This window comes from Camelus ferus, chromosome 32, assembly GCF_009834535.1.
Source record: "Camelus ferus isolate YT-003-E chromosome 32, BCGSAC_Cfer_1.0, whole genome shotgun sequence".
Taxonomy (NCBI): Eukaryota; Metazoa; Chordata; class Mammalia; order Artiodactyla; family Camelidae; genus Camelus; species Camelus ferus.
The window spans coordinates 14,452,913-14,470,846 of record NC_045727.1 but is presented as its reverse complement, the minus strand read 5'-3'; the positions used below and the strand labels follow the sequence as shown (position 1 = coordinate 14,470,846).

The following is a 17,934-nucleotide window of genomic DNA, read 5'->3' as shown; positions in this document are numbered from 1 at the left end:
TGAGAACTTTCTCTTTAGAGAAAAGTGAATGGGAAAACAAGGCTTTGCCAGGGCAAGGGGTGGGAGCTCTAGCAAATGAAAGGATGTACTAGAACCCACTTCCTTTGTTTGTTCTACTCAGTAAAGTGTTGCTAACACTGAATGATTATAGTAAGGAAAAGCCTGAGTGAGGCCGACCTTCCACTTTTCAGTGGAGGTTAGTTTAAGGGACTTAAATTCAAGGGTTAATTTAATGAGACTTGAGATAGAGCCTGAATTTAGGGATTTTTGCAAATTACCTGTTAGAGGCAATGGAAACAGAAGTGCATTTGTTCCTCAATATGTTAGTGACCTCTTCGTATTTAAGGGTGATTACTGATTAACCAAGGGGTTTCAAATAAGACTTTTCATATTCTGATTCAAAGAACTTGCCCGGCTGAGGGAGAGCTGGCTCATGCTGGGGTGAGCTGTGAGCAGAGGGGGCAGCCGTTGTGTCTCAGAGCAGGGTGACAGCTGGAGGGACTGCCCTCCCACGTGAGGCTCCACACAGCATCCTCAGGAGTGTGCCCCGGGGTGCACCAGGGCCACCTGTGCAACACGCTCTCATTTGAGAGACTGGAAATGGGAAAGAAACGTCACACTTGGCTAGAAAGCAAAGTGGTCTGGTCCCTACATTCTAGGTAAATGGAGACAGCATGCTTTGCCCCACAGATGGTCTTTGGGGCAGAGCTGGTGAGTGGCAGGGACAGGCTCAACCTGGCTCTGGAGCCTACTTGCTTATTTCCATTCCTAAAGTGGGATGTTTTCCAGGGAGAAATCTGTGGGTTTGCTGAAGGCCAAAGATGGCCACTCAGAGTGTGCCCGCACAAATATAAATTAGGTGTCAGCACTTCAATGGGAAGATTTTAATGTAAAAATCCACATTTCTACCTTCTCTTGAAAAATTACAAGGTCTGACAGTGCTGGTGGCCCATTCCTACTAATCAATGTAGCCCATGCAGTGTGGAAGCTGCTTCCCCCCCCAAGACAAACGTGCACCCTCCAGTCAGCCATGATCCCCTCCTACTTGGTGGCTTTCCTCACCACAGCAGCACATCCACTGCCGTCAGCCTTACACCTGACCCCGTGGGCTGTTGAGTTTGTGATCCCTCTTCTTGTGTGATTTTAAGTTGCTGGGGAAATATCATCAAGGTTGTCTGTGGAAGGTTTAGTGAACACAGACCAACATTTTCTGGCAGTCAAACAATAAGTATGAAGAGGGATCCCAAATGGGTTGGAATCGCCGACTTCTTTTATGCCTCTGACTTGTGTCAGGCACTGTAAGACCAGGGCAGGGTGACTGTATCATCTGTCATCCAAGCCAGGACCCTTTTGAGAACAGAAAGGGATGCTGCCATGATTCATTATGGAGGGAAGACGGGGGAAATTAGGGCTGTCTTGGGCATGCTGGGGACAGGACATATGACCACACTGGGCCCGTGTGACATGAAAACAGGAGGCTTGCATTCCATCAGTCAGGGTGGGTGTAATTGATGGTTCATAAGAGGGGCTCATGTGGAGGCTAAGTGGTAAAGAGATGGTTCTGGAAATACTGGTCAAGGCTTTACAGAGAAAAAAGGCTTTTAAGTGGGTCCTTGAACACAAGAAGGGCTTTGAGAGGTAAGAGAAGGTTCCAGGAGAGCCATTAAAGTAAAAGGAATAGCCTAAGCAAAAAGGTGTTTGTGTGTCTTAATTTTTTCAGCATTGGGGTGACGATATGGAGGAGCACACAGTCCTTGGGGGCAGACAGTGGGAGAGAGTTTCTGGATTTACACAACAGTGGTTCCATGAATCTGAGTCAAGTAACGTGGGTTTGAGAGAAACCTGGTGGCTGATTTTGGCTGTGTTGAATAGGAGCCCTGGAAGTCAAGAAAGGGGTGGGGGCTGCAGGTTGGGAAGTCATTAGGTGGGAGTGTGTATTCAAACCAAGAGTCTGAACGAGCTTGTCTGGGAAGAAATTAGAGACCAGGAAGAGGAGAGGGGCCAGCACAGAATTTTAAGGAAAACTTGGAATAAGGGATGAGGAAAGGGGAAAGCCAGTAAAAGAGATTGGGGGGTAGTTGACAAGAGAGGTATGTAAACAGGAGATTGGTGCTGGAAATTTCCAGAGGCAGGCAAGCAATGAATGGGACCACATAAGAGTCATCAAAGGGAACTTGAACGTATGAGAGAGAAGAGAGACAGGCTCATGAGCACAAAGCAGCGTTGACAGGGTTGTGGACCAGCGCAGAGGACAACGCAGGGGAGGTAGCACCACCTTGTCGTGCAGTCAGTTCACACAGGTGTATCCATTAGTTTTTGCTGTGTAACAAATGATCCTGAAACAGCAGTTGTTTTCACTTGTTCATGATTCTGTGGGTCAGCTGAGTAGTTTTGGTCTGCACCAGCTTGGCTGATCCCTGTGGTCTGCTGGTGGTTCTTTGGGGCCTCACTTAGAACAGTGTTACCCTCTTGACATCCTCCAGGAGGCTAGCCCCGGCTTCTTCACATGATAGTCTCAGGTTCCCAGCGGCAAAGAGGGCAGGCCCAATGCACAGGCACCTATCAAGCTTCTGCATGCATCATATTTGCTAATAAACCATTGACTGAAGCAAGTAACAAGACCAAGCTCAAGTCTGAGGGCCATAGAAATAAAATCTGCCTGTTGATGGGAGGAGCCAGATGTATCGTGGCCATTTTTCATCCATCTACCGTGACAGGTGTGAATTTCTTGTAACACCTGGCAAGAGGAGCAATCTCATTCTCTGGGTCAGCCGTGTAACTTTCAATTGAGCCAGGAAGGATTGACAATCACAGTGGAGCAATTGTAATTTCAAAGACTTATCTAACTGTGGAGGATATTGTTTCATTTCTGCTCCACATGAAAGCTAAAGGTGGTGCAGGGAGAAGCAAGGCTATTTGTATTCATGACAGCAAACGAAAGCCATTGCTAAAGACAGTGATATGCCCAGTTCAAAACTCGAACCTGAGTTCCTTGTCTCAAAGCATCATTGGCTGATTTGCAGCAGTCAACCCCTCTTAATGCCATGACTCCTTTAAGACTACATCATAGCTATCATTAATTGGTGCTGTCAGTGTGGCCAATCTACACCAAGCACTTTCCACCTATGAACTGTTCGGTCCCCTGAAAAACCTTACAGAGTCCTCTCACTGGGCCACTTCTACAGATGAACAACCTGAGGATCAGAGGGAAGTGACGTGCCCTCAGGCATCTATTTAGTAAGTAATAGAAGCAGGAACTTTTAAAACTCCCTCAGGCCACTGGACTCCTGGACTGTGGGCAGAGGAGCAAGTGCACAGAGACACGCACACATCCCACCCCCGCTCTGTTTTGGTCCTGATCACCCTTTTGCTGATGTCACATTCTCTCGTGCGCACTGACCCAGGAATCCGCCTGCTTCCCACAGGCTCCATACTGCTGGCCTGGCTTTCCCACTCATCCAGGTGCATGGAGAGTGGATCTGTTTTAGAATACTGAGAGTTTTAGATACCAGAAGGAGGTATTATCTTGCACAGTCTGGATAATTTTTTAAACCAGCTTTAGATTTTTCCTATATTAACTAAACTTAACAGCATTCACATGATAAAAGTTATTTCTGTCATACAAATTTTGCTTTTAAGCAATCAGAGCAAGAATGGGAGAAAAATATTTGTGGATTCTCCCCCCCACCCCTAATTTTTTAGTTTTTTATTGAAGTATAATAGACATATAATAAACAGCACATGTTTGGAGAGTAGTTTGATAAGTTTTGACCTACACACACACACACACAAACACAAACACATCACTCCAGAAAGCTCCCTCGTACCCTTTTGAAGCCCTTCTCTCCCCCTTCTCTCTCTGTCCCTTGCCAGTCCCCAGACAACTGTTATCTGCTTTCTCCTCTAGAGGTTAGTTTATTTTATAGAATTTTATATGAATGAAATCATACAATAGGTACTCTTTAATCTGGCTTCTTTCACTCAGCATAATTACTTTGAGATTCATCCATGTTGATTATATCACCAACTTTTCCTTTTTCTTCCTTTTTAAGTTTTATATGAGAAAAGGGAACACTGCTTTTTTCACTCTGAACTTGGCCCAAGACTATTGAAATTACCTACAAAATTGTACATTAACCAACTAATGCCAGTGACGAGTTAATCTGTAACTTCATCTGTTAGCTGTTAACATGACCCCCCAACCTCACCTCCTCTCGACTGTCAGACCCTGATCCTGGGCGCACTTTCTCTCGGGGCTAAACCTGAAGCAGGGCTGTGGGGCTTGGGGAACCCAGTCCTTCTCAGTCTTGGTTGGTCCCTGGCCGTCACAGTATCTGTAGCATGTCTTCATGCGGCTGTGAGATCGGAGCTCTGTCTGTGATGGTGTGACCAGCAGACTATCAGGGACTGGGTGCTCTGAAAAGCTCTGGCTTTTCAGTCAGCTCTCTGTAAGTTTGAGTTATGCAAATACCTTAATCCCGGTAGAAGCAAACTCAATATATGGCGGGAAGGGAACTGGGGGGCTTGTGTATTATTTCAGAAGTACTCACTTTAGGATTTTTTTTATAGTGGACTCAATTGATACATTTGAACTTATTTTAATTCAAACTTCTTTTCAACCCTCTTCTCCTTTCTAAGGCTAACATACACCTGTCTGCTGGCACAGTCATTATGGTCAACCTTCTTTTCACAAATCAGTGTTTAAAAAACACTTTCCTCAAATACTGGATTTCAGATCTCTTGGTATAGGAATGTTCTAGTAAACAATTGCTTAAAATAATACACAAAATACTTATGTTCTTACTAATAGGTGCTGGTTAAATATATCTTTCAGTTATTTTTGGAAAACTAACATTGTAGTCCCCTAAGTTTTGATTTTCTCCAGAAAGAAAAATTTGGACATGACAAAACGTAATGGACTATCGAGAAGTGGGGGCAGGGCTGACAGGATGCAGTCGGCTCTGAGTTGAACGCCCTCCCTGGCTGCCAGCGTGCTCTGACCTCGGGAAGTCACTGCATCCTTTGCAAATCTAGGACGTGGGACTAGGTGCTCTTTAATCCCATTCCAGGACTGAGAGGCACTTAATCAATCCAGATGGACCATAGTCGAGGTCGCTGTTGCCTAAGAGGCCCCCTTTGTCCCTCCAGTGACTCTTCAGCTGGGCCACGTTGGCTCCCGGGACCAGGGGGAGCAGGCGCCGTCTCTCTTCTGGATTTGGCTCACTAGTCCTTCCAAATGTCCAGCCACCTGGAGGGTACACAGTTTGACTTGTTTAGCATCAAAATGATGCCAGCCAGTCCCCCGTGCCGGCCTGAGAGTTGGGTACCTCTTGAACCCACATTGGCACATTCTCCAATTTTCTGCTTGTTAGGGGGGTTCCATTGCATTTGTAGCTCCAGCTCTCTCCACTTACCCACAAACCCGACTGCCAGACACCGGGATCATAAAACAAAGCGTAAGCACCTGGATCATGACCCAGCTCTTTTCCTGTTCTTCTTTTGAGACTTCCCCAACAGGAAAGGCTCCGGGTAATTGATAGAGATTATCCCTGATTCCCTTAATGTAACCTTTTTACTCTTTCCTTTTCCTGGGATTAAGCTGTTCCTTTGCATGAAGTCCTTTTCTTAATGACACAGTCATCGACCTATTATTGACCAAAGGAAGTGATCCAGCCCAGCTCCACTTTTCTGTGGTTCACATTCTCTTTCATTAGACTGACTTTCAAAGTCATTAACGGGCTTTGTCAATTTTCGGCACTGTTACAGGCCATCAAGCTGTGCTTTAACATTAATCTGCCCTCTTGAAGCAATAATTGCCCATGTATTTGTTTTTGGGTATAAGTGTTCATACTGAAGAGGTGTTTTAATATTTGCTGAGCGAGGGTTCCAAGGCGGTAGCCCACGCCGTGGAGGTGTGCCATGCAGGGATGATGGGCTGAGGGCTGGTGAAAGTGGAGACACATGGACTCTGTACATGGCCAACCCACCCCCCGCCCCCCGCTCTTTTCCTTCATTCCAGGAGTATTTTTTGCTGTGCATGCAGGGTGCCTGATATGACTCCTGGAGCTCCAAACTAAGAGGCACTAAATCTTTTAGGACTGGGTCTGTTCAGCGTATGATTGTACCTTCATGGTAGGTGTTCAAGAAAGAAGTGTTACGTTAATAACTGCTGGGGAAAATAGTCACTTATGATTACACATTTGCCTGGAAGCACTTGTGTAGGGGTCAGGGAATCCCTTCCAGAGAAAATAAAGTTTCAGTTAGTGGTCCAAAAATGCCAGTAAACCATAGGGGCTGCCTGGAAGCTATGTTCCAGAAACTAACCTGTGGGCATGCTGGCTGCTACCAAGAGAGAGGAGAGTCAGTCAGCAGTAGTCAGTGTTTATCTGATGGCCTTGGGAGCGGACTGTAACGCATAATTCCCAGGCCACCCAGCATCGCCTCTCCCCTTGTGGGACTTGATGCATTTGCAGGGTCTGCGGTCTCAGCCATTGTCCAGCTCCCAGCTAGCCTTCCCTTCCTATGCATTCAGGGCAGCTTGGACTCCATGAAGACCTTTGTGACCACACCAGCCTGGAGCACACGTCACCCCCATCCAAGCTCATCTGTTCCAGACCTGTTTGGATCATCCCTTGGGGTGGTCCCACACACTTGGGCTCTTGACCCGTCTGTTTCCATTGTGGGTCCAGCTCCATTTCTCTAAGTCAGGAGATGGCAGGCTCTACAGTCCAGCAGTGGGGTGCGATGGGACTGTGAACCCAGGAGTAGGAGGCACCATTGCTGCAATCCCGGCGCCAGGCAGGGATGCCCAAGAGCATCCTTTTCCTCCAGCTCGAGTCTGTTCTCGGCCTAAGGAAGGCCAGCTTGGTGCCTGTTCAGCATTTCTCCTTCCCCTTCCATCATCACCACCGCTGTGATGACTATTTATTGAGCGCCAGGACTGGAACACATTTGGGAAAAACAAGAGTGTACTTTCAACATGGCCTTCAGCTTGTTGGCCTCTAGAAATGGGATTATAAGGCTTGTTCTTTGAATTAGACACTAAAATATGGCCTTTCTGGGTTGAACTCATATTATGTTTTATAGCCTAACCCATGATCTCAGCCGCTGCAGCCAGTCTCCCCTCTCCGCACCCATAGCCCCCATCCCTAGAATTGCTCCTAGTGGCAAAAGCTGTCATGACTTACTGCAGAGAAGTGAGTATTATTGGACAGTTGGCCTCCAAGCTCTGTGACTTGGTTACCTCAGCTCAGAGTGTATTTGAAGGCTTCATTCAAGAAAACATGTGTTTTGTGAAGAAAAATGGGACTTAAATTTGAAAATGGCTTACCTGAGATTCTCATCTTTCTGAATTTTTATCATCCTTTTATCGCAGAAGACGCTTCTGGAACTTGCATTCTGTTGCTCTGTCCTGCCAATGGGTAGAGGCCCCTGGACCCAGGGAGCCAGAAGGCCCTCTGCCATGAACCCTGAAAGCTTGCTCTGTATGGGATGGAGAGTTGCTTTTGTGCCCACGGCCCCTCCCCTAGCATTTGTGCCCCTCAGCGTTTGCTCCTGCTAGATTCCAGGTACCCTGCCTGCTAGGGGCTGGTGGATGCCTGGGATAGTCGCTGCCCCCTACACCCAGACCTTTGATGGTGAGGGCCCCAGGCTTCTCTGGAGGGTATCATTCCCACAGCCAGACATCATAAGAAGCTCAATTGTTTACTGCCTTGAAGCGCATTTTTCTGAGAGCTTTCCTTAAGTCTGAGTTAGAATAGCCTATGTGGGTTTCTAGAAACCAAATATTATAACTGAGAAAGGAATCTGGCAACTCTGGGAGGGGAGGAACAAGGGATGGGTGAGTTGGGGTTCAGAAGCACACTCCAACCACCCTCTCTCCTTTGACCTCCTTGGAGTCTTGGTCTTGGGGTTCCCTATCTTGGCTCTGCCCGAGAATCAACCCAGGGAGCTTTCACACCTACAGAGGTCAGGTCCACCTCCAGCCTAGTGCCCCTTCGTCTCCGGGGAGGGGTCTGCCCCTGTATGTTTAAAAAGCTCCCAGGACATTCCGATGGGCAACTGGGCTGACAGGCACTGGCCACCTTCTGCCAGTTCTGTGCCACGGTGTCACTCCTTGCCCTAAACTGTGAGGTTCCTATGTGTATGTGGTGTGCAGCACAGTCATGTCAATTTCCAGACCCCTTCCAAAGGTCGAGTCACCATGAGTGCTGAGCACCTGCTGCTCTGTGTGGAAACTGGACAGGCAGGAGGGTCCCGACAGGGTGCCTCAGCTCCCTTTCCTAGAGAGAGGAGAGGACTGCTGCGCAGACAGTCACGGGAAGGGCCAGGTGCCCTGAGGAGACACGCATAGTTCGCGTGCTGTGTCGGGATGGAGATGCTGTCTGAGTGCATCTGTGTGCCAGGCATCTTCTCGTCCCGCCTCCCGACAACTGATGGAGAACGTGTCCTATTAGTGCTATCCCCACTGTACAGGTGGACAAACAGCAGCAGGGAAAGGTCGTCATGTCTGCCACAGTCAGAGCTGGTAAGGTGAGCCCGGATTTCTGCCCAAGCAGAGTGAGGTGACGACTCCTCCCCCTGCCCTTCCCCTGTGGCGCTGCTAAAAAGAACCTGGGTGGTCCCACCCATTCACAGGTCACCTTCAGGCCGTGTTCTCCCTTGAGGCCACAATGGTTGGGGGTGTCATCCAGCTGCACCTGGATAAGAACAGCAGGGCTGAGGGGGACCTGGCATCTCTACTCTGAGGAGGTGGGCGGGGAAGGGAGAGGAGAGATTTGGTTCTGTTGCTGATGATTTGGGTGTGAAGTTAAGAGATAAGGAAACTATTATTACTCAGTTCTACTAAAACAAGCCGCAGATACAGGAATCAATATAATAGGCCACTCTGAAACAACCTAGGTAGATCCTTAAGAAGTATACGGGTTGAAAGTGGCACTGTTTATGAACTTGCATTGGCTAAATACCAACGGATGTAACCCCCCTGAATGGAACAGCCTCTGACGGAACAGACATGAGCTTTCAAAGCAGCTAATCTTGTACAAAAGTAGAACTTTCCACCCTGCCACCCCTCCTTATGTTGACTGTATGAGCTGCATGACATTTGTAAAGGGAGTTTTAAAGATGGAGGGAGGCCAAATGGGTTAGGATAAGAGGTATCTGGAATTTCCTTGTGGGATTGGGAAACACAATACTTACATAAGCTATTAATGGACTACTTGAGTTTCAGCATTCATGTTTCTGCATGTGCACACACCATCGTTCTTGATTTTTGGAAACCCGTAGGATAACATGCGTATTTCTGTAGCCTGGGATTATGGAGAGAGGCTGATGTCAGCTCGCGACCACTTCGTGGCTGTGTGCTGTCACCTCTGTGCTTCCCGCTGTATGCTGCAAACCAGCACTGCCTGGCCTGCAGACTTGCTGTGCAGATTCAGGGCTGTCTGACAGCACTCACTGCCTTGCCCAGTACGTAACAGGTACTTCCTGACTTCTCCCTCTTGGAGTCTGATGCTTTGGGGTAGTAATATCCCAAGACCAGGCAAGGGAGGCCCTGCTTTAAGGCTCTGCTTCTAAATCTTCTGGCCATCCAGTGAGGAGTCCAAGAGGAAGCCCCATTCTAAATCATTTCTGGGATCCCCAGATTCCCCCAAGATGACGCCGTGCTGGCTTCCAGGACCTTGCAGACCTTTCTTCCAGAACCCTCCTCCTGGGGGCAGACTGCCCTGGTGGCACACCCCCTTTTCCCAAGGAGGGTAGACAAACCTTGGCCTCAATGCTGAAGTGTCCACTCACATGTGTACAAGTGCTCCTCGAAATGCAGGATAGGCCAGGGGTCAGCTTTCTCCACACTGACACATTCTGACAAGGACCTCCAAGGAGTTAGAGAAATCTCATTTGGAACCTGACCTTTCAGGTCTTTATGAAGGTATTCATATCAAGATAGAGGATGATATGTATTTTATTTAATGCTTTGTTAGCTCTTGTCCCAAGCCCCACAAATGTTAGGAGCAAGTCTGCTTCGGGCCTGCAAAAAGTCTTTCATCCAGATTCCCTTCCCCTTAATTAAAAATAAGAAAATCATATAATCAGATAATCCTATTTTGGGGGTTTTTTTCCAATCAGTTTACCACCTGATTCAAGAATTCTCTAACATGTTCCTTTGCCTCATCAGAAGTTCTGCCTGGGGTGCTGGTTAGGTAGTTTCTGGGCCTGCACGAATCCAGCTGAACTGAGAGAGGCCCCGGAATGTGCATTCGACAGGCCTCCCAGAGGCTTCGAGTGGCTTAGTGGTTCTCAGCCCTGCTGAATTTTAAAACTAACTGGGAAACTTTGAGAAAAATATGGCTGTCAGGGCTCCAATTCACATGGAGGAAACAGGCATCTCTACGGACAGGGCCCAGGCATACATATTTTAAAAATCTCCCCAGTTGCCTCCTCAGTGGGCCCAGACTGAGAGCCAGATCCACCTAGCTTGCTGGCTGCAGCAGTGGGGAGCTCAGCCCTCAGCCCGGGACCTGTCCTCACCTCTCCTGGTGGAAAGGAGGCTGTAGGGTCTTCAGACTTTGCAGGCACTGTTGTTCCTTGTGAAGCCTGATTCCGCCACCTAATTAACACTTGTTTATATTAAACAAGTGTCAGCTGCCCTATGGAGAGAAGGGGGTGGTCCCTTTTGAAGTTTCTAGCCACTGACTTTATAAGATTTGGCCTGAAGTGGGACTTCTGGAAATTCAACCCGAGATAGCAGCTAACGAGTTCTTCCAGAAATTTCTCTTGCAGGCAGAGACATCTCACGAAACAAGGCAACTGCAGACGTTTTCCCATAACGCTCCTTCGCCCAGCAGTGGCAATGGAGCTGAGGGTGTGGACAGCTTCCTGGGTTTGGGTGCTCCTTGTCAGGTGTGAAAACAAAGAGGATCATTGTGTTTCTTGGAACTGGCCTAAATGTCTGTGTTTAAGATTAAGATCTAGGGAAACGCATTTCCGTTTGAGACCCAGTATTTTCTGATTGTGAAGGGCACCAGCCTGAGCAATGGCGCCGCGACACGGCCCGGCCTCCAGCCTCTTCTGCCGGTTCCTTTAATTAGGAGAAATTAAGTGGGGCTGCTACATATTTTGAGAATAAATAACACTATTTAAACTTAGGCAGCCTTAACCACTAACTTAACCGCTGGATTCTCGCTGCTACATGTCTCCCAAATAGATCAGCATAATCTTAACCAGGACTTAAAATGCATCATCTTCGTTCCGGAGCTCAGAACCAGCAGCCGACAGGAGCCTTTGGAGGCTTAATGACTTTAATTATGGCGAGAAATACCTTCTCCCGGTGGGGAGGGGCGCGGCGGGCCGGCAGAGGGTCAGAGGAGGCCGGATGGGAACCCGCCCCCAAAGGCCGGCCCCACCGGGTGAGGGGGGGGACGGGGGGGGGTGGGGAAGCCGAGAGGGAGGGACCCGGGGGGAGGCCGCGGGGCCTCGGAGCTCTGAGCGGTGTTTGTGGCTTCGGCGCTTTGATCTCCCGCCAGGGAAACCTGGAAGGTCAGGCCGGGCTGCAGGCAAGCCCCGGAGCGGGGAGCCGGGCGGAGCGGGCAGGGCGGCGCCACCCACCCTCGCCGCCCACCGCCTCCTCCCGCCCCCGGAAAGTGAGCCCGCCCGCACCCCCTTCCCCTCCCGCACTGCGTTTTGTGTGGCGATCTTCATAGGCAGAGGATTAGGGGCCCCAAGGCGTGACAGTAAAGTAGCCAAATGCCCTACAAGTTTGGCTTGGTTCGTTAAAATCCTATTTGTTGTATATACTGTGAAAGAAACCAGGCTGCTTTTTAAGCCACATGCCCCCCTTACTTCCTCCCCCTCCCCTACAAATTCCCCCAGAGCACAGGTGACAGCCCTGGTGGTTTGTGCAAGTTAGGGTCCTTGCCCTGGCCACTTCTTCTGACGCCTGCCCCCTTCTTGGCACCAGGATTTTCTCACCGGTTACCCATGTGCTCTGCTGTGTGACCTCATTTCCTATGGAATGAAAGGTTTCTGTAGGAAAACAGGGCGCTTGGTGAGATGGGCCTTGTAAGCCCCCTTGCCTGGCAAGAGTCACCCCTGTTGCGCAGTGACTCATGCTTCAAGGAACAGCAGCTGAGTGCTCGAGAGCCGGTGCCTGGGTGGTCACTGCTAAGTGAAGAACACGGCGGGTTGGGGGGAGGAAAAAGTGAGGAGGGGGGACTTGAGATTCACTTATTGGCCTCCAGAGGGAGGGGCATGAATGGAGCCAGTGAGCTCTGACTGTTTGCACTGGAGTAGAACCACCGAGAGACTGGTGGGCATGAGGCTGGTGCCCCTGGGTCTGGCTGGTTGGTCTCCATCGCGGTAATGGGCCCTTGCCCCTCCCCAACAGTAGCAGACCCCGCAGCCGTGGCCGCTTAAGCAGGGCTGTTGCAGGTGCCCGCATTCCAGGCAGTGAGGTTGCTGGAGTTCAGGCCTTAGGGGGAGACCTCTAAGCCTGTGCTTTTGGTCTCCAGTTGCTCCACCTGAGGCCTCCATTGAGTTTGGAATCCTCACCCCAGGTGGGGAGGGCAGGCCGTCTTTTCCCATCAGTCTTGTAAGCTGAAGAAAAGCCAAGTTCCCCTAAATGATAACAGGAGGAAACTGTAAAAAGCCTCATCTGCCGTCTGTCCCTGTGGATGTGCCCAGAGGCGGTCATTCGGTCAGCTTCCCTTTGCTGAGAGTTCTCAGAGAGACTTGCATTCCTCCTGAGAGTAGGAGGGACAAACTCTGCGAGTGCACTGGCTGGTTTTCTGAGCACTTTGACATCAGAGGTGTCCCCACAAGAGGCCTGGGGCCCGAGAAAGATCCACAGCAAGGCAGGGCCACTGTCAGTGTCTGGGGCTGAGGTTGCCCAGAGGGAGTAATTCTTGCACTAGAACCAACCAGCAATAAAAGGCCCACCAGCAGGCACTGCAGCAGAAGACGTGTATGCGGTTAATAAGAAACCAAATCCCGAAAATGTCTGTAATGCAGAGAATCTTGAGTACCAAGAAGATCTGATAGGAAATGGACCTTCCTCAGTTCAAGAGTCAGGGGAAACAGGCTATCAGGTGGCCTGGAGTGAGCTACAGCCCATGCTTGGAGTAGCTGGGCCCAGGGTGTTTGATGCTAACCCTGAGGGCAAAAGCTGATCCTTTTTTTTGGTTAATCAAACATTTCTTGGCCATTTACCCTGCGCCAGGCTCTTTGCTGGATTCTGGGAATTCAGCAGGAAAGAAGTCTGAGGCCTCGGCTGCCCTCTAGTGAGGGAGGCACTTGAAGTAAACAATTACAGTGTGATGTCACGAGAGCTGCAACAGAACACAGAGTCAGGCCACAGGCAGTGTCCTCGATGAGGGAATAACACCTAAGCCCATGAGAGTTAGAGGAGGTGAAGGCCAGCTGTGTGCGGGAGGGAGCGTGTATCCTCCGGAGGGGCTCCCGGAACTGATCAGAGGCTCAGCCTGGTGGGGCTCTGAGGTTGGAGTGCTGAGTGTGTGATAAGCAGCCGGGAGGTCACATCTTATCCTAAGAGCAACACAGAGTCGCTGGGGGAGAGTGGGCCAGGTCCGGTCTGTGATTTAGAAAACTTCCTCTTATGCTGCGCGGAGACACACGATGTGGAGGGAGAGGGGCAGGTGAGATGGACTGGGGAACCCTCAAGGGAGAGTGTTGTTGTGACTCACATGGGAAGTCCGGTGTCCTGTGCAGGGTGGCGGCAGTGGGGATAGAAAAACAGTGGATGAATTTGGAAGGTGGAATTGGCAAAACTTGGTAAGCAGTTGAGTGTAGGGATGAGGGCAAAAGGTTGTGGTTTAACTTGGCCCCTGGAGGATGCTGGTGGGGCACCTCCCTCAGGAGGGAGCCCAGGTCGTAGGAAGGTGAGGATTGGATGGGGGTAGGCCCATGTACCTCTCTGTCAGCCTGAGCAAGAAATGACCTACAGGTGTCGAGGACCGGGAGCTCCACGCCCCAGGGAGGAGCTTGGGGACCCAAGCTGAAGCAGAATGCTGATGCCAACTCTGGAAACTATCTGGCTTTCGGATTCTCCAGAATCACGGTTTCTGCCACCTTGGGTCATACTGCTGCAAGGGAACACTCTCGGGAAAGAAAGAAGGCGACCTCTGCACCCTCACCCTGATCCTTGCTAATAAGCCAGAGCTCTTGCCAGGACAGCAGCAAGTGTGTGGAGACAGATACTTCGGGAAGGCTCTGCCTTGTGTCTTTCTTGGGGTGCCTGGCACACAGCTGGACCTCTAAAGTAGTTGTCAGATTGAACTGTATACAGTTGACCTTTGAACAACACAGGTTTGGGCTGTGAGGGCCCACTTACATGCAGATTTTTTTCAATGGTTAATACTGTAGTACTACACTTCTCAGTTGGTTGAATCTGTGGATTCGGAGGCACCTTGGAGACCGAGTATACAGAGGGCCGACTGTAAGTCACACACAGATTTCCTTTCAGCTGCGCAGAGGGCCAGCACCCTGACCCGTCGCTCTGCTCACCGCGTGCATCTCCAGGCCTAGCACACGCAGTAACTGGCTAATTACTGCTGTTGAACAAATAAAGTAATAAATGGCGGAACAAATAAAGTAATAAATGGCGCTACAAATAGACTTAAACTCTGTTGCCACCTGCTATGTTAATTTGTTGAGTGTGGGCTGTGCCTGGGGCAGTCTGCTCTATTAAGCTCTATGGGGCAAAGGGGCCGGTCAGTAGGACGTACCTCCTGGCCCCCTTAGACCCCGGGCCAGGTTAGCCGAGCACCCAGGCAAGGCATTTACATGTAAGATGTCAGTTTGACTCAGCAGGACCACTTGTAGTGATTCATTTTAAGGATAGATGCCGCCAGAACATGAATACAGGAATATAAATACGGCACTGTTTATAATAGGGAAAATGAAGAAACCCTCTAAATGCCTGTCAGAGGAACCATCTTCAGCTCTTAAACAGCCATACAGTGGAAGAATGTATGTTGCTGATAAGAAGATTGAATATTTTTCTGCATCACTGCATATAATATTGTTGGGTTAAGAGGGGAAGCAGCAGAGAACAATGTATACATCCAATTCATTTTTAAGTATATTTTGATATGTGAGTGTATATATACATGTGCATTTTACTCCTGCTAATATATGCGTTAAAAAATGGAAGGATATAAACCACACTATTGTGTTATAAAGCTGGGCTAGAGAGAAGTAATAGGTTATTTTTTGCTTTCAATTTCTGAATTATTTTAGAATTTTCACATCAAGCACATATTACTTTTATTAATAGCAAAAACCACTAAAGGTGGTCACACTTGAGGGGGAAATGCATCATAGAAAGTGTTAAGCAGCAGAGGAGAAATCTTTACAGATATAAGAGCTGCTTTTGGCTAAAGAGAAGCACTTACCAGTCTTATAGGAGGCTTTGCACATGAACTTGACCTCAAAGAATCAGTATGCTAGGTATGATCGACTCACTGTGGTTCACACTGGAGATCTTCACGCAGGCGCAGTACCACACAGAGGGTTACGCTCAGACCGCCAGCCTCCTCCCAGCTGGCTTACCAACGGGCCACTTTATCCAGAAGTTAAATCTGTTGACAGTTTTTTCTTTTATTGTCTGTGTCATCCTGCCTTACCATTACTGCAGATAAATTAAGAGTTGAGTGGGTTTGTAATGGGGAGCATTAAAATCCTATGTGGATTGTATTAAGGTTCTTAATAATCTTCATGTTCTTTGGCCCTGGGCCTCCATGCTAAAAAAAAAAATGGGACACGTAAGCCAAGATTCATTCAACGTGGCATTAATTATAAGAATAAAAAGACTGGAATAACCCAAATATCAAAAAGATATGAGTGAGTAGAGTATATGAAGGGATAGACTGTAGCCTTAAACACATTAACAAAAAATTTTAAACAACGTGTTGAAAGCTTATGATAAGTCCAAAAAACGGAATGCGAAATTACATTCAATAGAGGCACAAAGAAAAAAAAAAAGTCTGCTTGAAGTCCCCATATGTCAGAACTTCCTGTAAGAGGTTGAAGACACAAGCCTTCACATCAGCGCTAACAGTCCAGCTTCCTTGGTTTTCCTCTGGTCGGGCGTTTGGGACAAAGGAGATTTTTTGGTCATCTTTTGGGTTATTTCTGATTAAGGGTGTATTCCATTCAAGCTTTTGCTACAGTAAAGATTAGGCACTGGGGACACCACATCGAGTGCTTGACAAAGAAACAGATAAACAACGTGGAGGGTGGTGTGGAGCCTGTTCTCAGGGGCTCTGGAGAGGAGGTTCCAGGCGGGACCCTCAGCATTGCTGCACACACTGGGGAGAGTGTCACTCCATTACTGGTTGGAATTCCTGAATTTAATTAAAACCCAAGCAGACTCTAGGCTTTAAGTTCTCTCACCCACAAGGTGGTAATGGGACTATTCTCATCAGAATGTCCCCCCCCCCGCATCTGGAAATTCGAGACTCAAACACACTGGGAGAAGCACTTCCTTGGGGAACAACAACCACGTCCACGTTCAGAGAGCAGTAACCCAGCAGTACAGTCCCAGGCAGGCTCGCTTTCATATAAAATAAACCATAGGAGTCTTGCATCGCAGTAAGTGCCAACCACAGACGACCCTGTCTCCTAGGGCTTAGAACGTTGTGCTTTGCACAGCGTAAGTGTGCAGGTGTTCATGCCTTTGTTCTTGTGCCAGTGGCTGTGGACGTGTCTAGCCTCGGGTCCTGCAGCCCCAGAGAGGTAAATAAAGGACCATGACAGCCTTTTAGTCCACATTCTGCTGTGGGGCTGTGGTCAACCTGCGGGCTCGTGCCGACCCGCCCTGGCCTGACAGAAGGATGGGAAATACCTGTGTGAGGTGCGGCGACAGGAAGGCCTGCAAGGTCAGCGAGGCTAGGCCTTTGGCGGCTTCTGGGGCCTTGCCCAGACACCCCTGTCTTCTTCCCTCCTTCCCACCCCAGTCTGTGTGCAGTTCGAGGGTAACTGCCCCTCTGGCCATGACCTTCATCTAGCCACAGCCACCAGGCCACACCTCTCCTGCCCTTCTTGGAAACAGCCTTATTTTGAGAATTTTGGACATTAGGTGTGTGGCTTTCTAAAGACAGGGTTTTGAAATAATGCTCTGGCCCAGGCTGGATGAGGTGAAGACTCATTCAAGGAGTATGCCTCATCAGATTTTAAACTGAAAATGTGGGGCAAGGGGGGAACGTGTGACCAGGTAGTCATCTGGGTTTTTTCTGGAAATAATGTAATCAGCGTGTCCCTTTCTAAACATGGATTATTCATGGCCCGTTTTAAATCCCGAGCCTGCTCCTGACAGGCAAGTTCCCACTGTGATCCTGGGTGGACTCTCCTCCCGTCCATTCCTGATATGCAGGAATCATAGCCTGACTGTAATAGCAGCTCATTACATTAAACGTGATTTTTAAGGTAAGTCAGCTGTGAGAATGATCATTTTCTCAAACAAAATATTGGTACTTTGGGTCCCGCGCCTTAACCTGGTGGTGTCTAAAGTCGAACTCTAAATAGGATGTAAGCACCTTATTCTTGACCTGTTCCTTTCACTGTAGAAACCAGGAAACTGGTCAGCCATCCTAGATTTTGTTTAAAATGTCTTTTAAAACGTGCCTGTCCCACATGGGTCGTGTCTCAGCTCCAAGTCCCTGAGCCTCCCACGTCCTTGTGGAGCAGGGGGCCTGACTGCATGAGCTGCCCCAGGTGGGCAGACTCTGCAGGTGCGCCGACATCAAAGCAGGAGGAGCTGGGCCCTCCCGATGGAGTTGGAGCTGAAGGCACGTTCCCCTCAGGTGCTGTTTGAGGTGCTGAGTGTGGGATGAAAGCCAAATAAAGGAATGAGAGGTCCTGTTTGTTACCTCGTTGTTGATGCTGTTCTTCAGGGCCCTTCCACGTCCCTGACTTTGTGAA

The 17,934-nt window shown here is 49.0% G+C and overlaps 1 protein-coding gene across 2 annotated transcripts in view; it reads left to right on the top strand.

Annotated features, from left to right (window-relative positions):
* ZNRF3 (zinc and ring finger 3) overlaps window positions 1–17,934 on the top strand; it is a 134,587-nt gene that overhangs the window by 102,818 nt on the left and 13,835 nt on the right. The window lies entirely within an intron of this gene.